General features: G+C 63.3%; 1 protein-coding gene across 1 annotated transcript in view; it reads right to left on the bottom strand.

The window, feature by feature from the left end:
* The window catches only part of ADGRG1 (adhesion G protein-coupled receptor G1), a 27324-nt gene that overhangs the window by 21372 nt on the left and 1026 nt on the right, over positions 1-4926 (bottom strand). The window lies entirely within an intron of this gene.

Raw genomic sequence — 4926 nt, 5'->3', positions numbered from 1 at the left:
GCCATCCCCTGCCCCTGGTCCTGGCCATGGGGGCTGCACCTGGGCCCAGCTCCCCCTCCCCAGTCCAGGCACCAGGACCTGGGCATGCTCGACTCCCAGCCGGAAGCTGGAGAGCAGACACTGCCCGTTGGTTTGGGATGTGCTCGCAGGTGGCAGAGCCCAGGTGGGTGCAGCAGGCGCGGTCATGGGGACAAAGGATTAGTTCAGCTTTGAGAAAACCACAAGAGGATTCCTTCCGGCCCCGCCCACTGCCACCACTCTCCAAGGCAAGGTCACGTGCAGGTGGGTGGAGGGGGGAGTCCCTCGAGGTTAGGGACGCCCCTACCCGGGTGCAGACCCCTTGGATAGGGAGAGCAAGGGGCTGCATCCGCTCCCTGACGGTTTAGGAGGTGGGTGGCCCCCTTCCCCACACCTCCCTCACACCCTCCAGCCTCACTCCGGTCCACGCCCCTGAGGCCCTGACTCCCCCTGATGCCCTCTGGGCTTCCCACCAGCTCTCTGAGCCATTAGCAGGCGAGTAGGAGCCCGGGAGATGCTGTCGGGGGCACTAATGGGGAAGTCCGGGCGCGGTGACAGGCAAGGCCACGGAGGGTTTCGCCACCCGCCCACAAACACTGGCCGATGCTGCGAGAGTGTCCGGGGCACTGCCAGGGACGTAATCCCTGGACGAATGTGGAAGTGGGTGCCTCCCCCGAGGGCCATGAAGAGTCCCACATGTGCCCAAGTTCCCTCTACAATTTCCCTGGCACACGTAACACCTGCAGGGATGAGAGAGCATCACGGAACTCACTGCCTTGTTGGAGAATTCCACGGGTGGTGTCGTGGGGAGAAGGTCCAGGCTGGAGGGCAGGAGACCCGGGTTTAGGCCCCCGGACCCTCTGACTGGCCCGGGATGGAACCTGCTTCCCCATCTGTGCCAGGAGGATAAAAATGTAAATCTCTGAGGCCTAATAGCACCTGGGACTGAATGAGCGTCTTTGTTGGTCGTGGAGGCGGACGTCCCAGGCGGAGGGGGCTGGGTCATGAGTTGCCCCAAGGGTCTGACACAGGCCCTGATGGTGACACAGCCAGAGAAGCAGCGGGCAGAGGGCGCGAGGCCAGGCGTGACTCACTGCCCCAGCCGGCCCCTGGGGTTCACCCCGCGCATTTGTCACCCACAAGGCAGGTGGGTCTGGGCAGTTGTCCCCCGATACAGGGTCGGAGACACAAGATGCAGCCACACCCTGAGGGCCAGACTTGACCAGGGAGCCAGAGGGGTCAGCCACCCAGTGCAGCCCCCGGGGGCCACTGGAACTCAGCCCAGCGGACATGTGACCACAGAGCGCTGCCCCAGGAAACCAGCCCCACTTGAACTCACGCCTCCCCTGCAGGCCAGGACAGTGGCCAAGCCGGTCAGGCCTTGGGGCTCAGGCAGCAGGAGAAAGTCCCAGTGCTGGGCAACAGCCTGGAGCCATAAGGCCGATCAAGACCTCAAGGGGTGAGAGCGCTCAGGGCCGAGGGTTCCTGGTGCCTTTCCAGTGACGGCATGGAAGGACAGGCCATGGCTCCCCGGTGCACTCACCGCTGCTCCTAACAGAGGGCTGGGCTGGCCCGGGGGGTGGCAGTGACCACGTCGCTGTGGTGTGTCAGGCACCATCCTCAGCACCCAGGACCTAGTGGCTCACAAAACCCTCTCAAGGTGCCGTTACCATCCTCATTTCAAAGAGGAGGAAAACGAGGCACAGAGAGGCTAGGACACCTGTCCAGGTTCACACGGCGGATGGAGCTGGAAGCTGCTCCGAGCTTGCCCCGCCTGGTGCAGCCTCTCCCAGGGAACAGCTGAGCTGGACAACAGAGGAGCCGGGGTCTGGGATGTGGGGGAAGGCTCTCCTGCCCAGAGTCCCTACAGCATGTGGCTATCACAGTTAATCCTAGTGGAGTTCAGGTCTCTCCACCCCCATTTCACAGCCTAAGGGATTTTAAGGCACTTAGCTCAAGGTCACTTTTCATATATATATATGTATACACACACACACACACACACACACACATACATATATATGTATTATTGATTTCAGAGAGGAAAGGAGAGGGAGAGAGAGAGAGAAACATCAATGATGAGAGAGAATCATTGATCGGTGCCTCCTGCACGCCCCACACTGGGCTCACGCTCACAACCCGGGCATGTGCCCTGACTGGGAATCGAACCGTGACCTCCTGGTTCATAGGTCAACACTCCACCACTGAGCCACACCGGCCAGGCTCAAGGTCACTTTTCAAGCGTTTGAACTTAGTTCTAACTCAACCACCCCCACAGCTCCAAAGACAAAGCCTTCAGCTAAGTAAGTCCTCTCTGTGCTGATTTATCACCCAAATTCCAGCACCAACCCTGCCCGGGCGGCACTGGCGTCCCTGTGTGCAGGTAAGGACAGGACGGCCCAGGAGGCTGGGAGGGTGGGCAGCAGTCCGTGAGCCCCGCTTACCCCCGGGGGCCTAGAGCGGTAAGGCCAGCGCTTCCCGGGGAGGACAGGAGGGGAGGAACCGAGAGAAGGCCGAGGACGGCTAAGTGGCCCTGAGCCTGGGGAGCCGCACGGAGCCATTAGCTGCAGAACTGCAGCCTTTCAGGGACTGGAGCTGGGCTGGCTTCCGGGCAGTGAGGTCCCCACCCCATGGCCGGCTCCCTCTAATGCAGAGGCCGCCCCGCTCTGCCGGCTCCTCCAGGGGTCGGCTTTGATCTCTGCCTGGAGCTGCCAAACTCACCACAAACCGCCGGAGCCGTATCAGCCCAGGAACAGGTGCCCACCCACAGGCCTCCCCACCCAAGCTCAAGTCAGGCTCGGGGGCCGAGGGGGGCTTCCCGAAGCCCAGGTGGCCCCAGCTCTCCTAGGTGGGAGGCCAGGGAAAGTCCCTGAGTTATTATAAGATTCCCAGGCCTTCGTGCGCCCATCTGGCCATGGGGAGACCACGGTAAGGCCGGCATCTACTCGGGCCACAGCAAGCCCATCGTCCTCACAACAGCTCCCAGGCAGATGCTTTCCAGGTGAGGAAACGGAGGCAGGCGCCCAAGTGCACACACCCAGAGAGAAACAAAGCCAGGCTCTCCCCAGGCAAGCGGCCTCGCACTCTCTGCGGGTCCTGGAGGACGTGGGCAGCAGCAGGGATGGGGTTCGAGACAAGGGCACCCAGCACAGACCTGGCCTGGCCCAGGAGCCCCCTCCCCTCCGAGGGGCCAGGAGAGCTCAGTGGACAAGAGCCCAGACTCTAGAGCCACCAACACGAGAGGCCACCCACAGGTGAGCCTCCTGCGCCTCAGTGTCCTCGTCTCTGGGTGGCTCCGCACCAACACCCGCATCGTAGGAAGAAAGGTGCGGGCGGAGCACTGAGCCCAGGGGACCAGGCTCTGAGAGCCAGAGGGATGCCAGGGCAGGCTGGGACCGAGCAGGGGTCAGAAACTATGTGCCACGCTCCTCCCCGACCCGGGGTTCCTCTGCCCAGCTGCGCAGGCCTGACCCCAGAATCCAAAGGGCTCCCCAGAACCTCAGGGGCTGCCGATGGGGCATGAGACGGATGGGGGAGGGCAGCACTGCAGAGGCAGAGCCAGCCAGAACCCGCTCCACCCACCCCACCCACCCCACCCACCCTGTGTGAGAGGCCCCTTTGTGCCAACCCTGCTCCCCGCCCCTCCGCCCCTGCCATCTGCCTGTCCCCAGGGGTCCCAGTCCCCCAGCTGCCAGGTTTGCTCACGTGATGCCCCCATCTGCCGTGAGTCAGAAGGAGGGGTCCACAGAGCCCCTCGTTGGCTCTGGGGGTGCAGAGCCTGCTAAGCTCTGGAGGGGTGGGGTGGTATTAGATCTGGGGCTCTATTGTCACCTTCCCCTCACGCCCCCACCCGCTCTGCCCCTGACTCTTCGCCCGTGCCATGTGGGAGCCCACCCACACCCCTGAAACGGGCACAGCTCCCACCACCCACACACTGTCCCCCAAGCACGCACCGTGAGCCCCACACCACACACCCTCCCCTCCCCGTTCTGCTGGGCCACAGCCGGCCCTGTGTGCAGAGCTGCGCAAGTCCCCCCACCATCCCCTCCCCCGCAGGGCAGAGCAGAGCTGCCCACCTGGCGCCCAGCCACCAGGACATGCCCCGTGCCAGGTCTCCAGTGCCATGGCCTGCCCCATTCCCCCAGGCCCTCACTATTTCCACACCTTTCCCCATGCAGTTTCCTCTGCCAGGAATCCGCCCCCCCCCCCACGCGCACTTAAACCCTCTCTCCCTCCTTACCAGTCCCAAAGCCCAGCCCCGCATCCTCCATCCTCGTCCTCCCAGGCAGCAGCTCCCTCCACCCCCTCCAGTTTATCTCACTTCTCAGCCTCAGAGCCCAACAGGCCTGTTCGTTTGTGTCCCTGACAAGATGTGGGTGTCCCAGCCAGGCGACTGGCCCCTGCCCCTGGGTGGGCCTCTCCCCCACAGACCCTGCCTGGGGGGGTGTCCCCCATGACCTGACACCTCGGAGCCACGGAGCCACGGGTGCAGGGCAGCTATTGTCACCTCATACGCCCATTTAGCAGCTGCAGCAACTGAGCCCCAGAGAGATACCTCAGAGTCCTTGCAGCTAACGAGGTCAGGTCACCCCCAGGAGCCAGTCCCACCTCTGCCAGCCTCAGCTCTGCGTGCGACCCAGCTCAGCAGCCAGCAGCGGCTCTCACAGACGGATGGATGACACTTCCCACTCAGGCTCCACCTCAAGGAACCAACCCTCTGCCCTCAGGGTCCCCACAGGCCCCTGGGGCTGGCCCATGACTGTAAGACACCTATTCATCCCATTCACTGCCATGTCCCCCACCCCCAGCAGAGTACCCGGCACACAGTAGGTGCTCAACAAATGTTTGTATGTGTACCTCTCTTGGCCCTCTGGAGCACAGACTATTGCTCCCCACCCGCTGCCCCAG

Source organism: Myotis davidii, unplaced genomic scaffold, assembly GCF_000327345.1.
Source record: "Myotis davidii unplaced genomic scaffold, ASM32734v1 scaffold590, whole genome shotgun sequence".
NCBI lineage: Eukaryota > Metazoa > Chordata > Mammalia > Chiroptera > Vespertilionidae > Myotis > Myotis davidii.
Note: the sequence above shows the minus strand (reverse complement) of the source record. Positions and strands in the feature narration are given on the sequence as shown.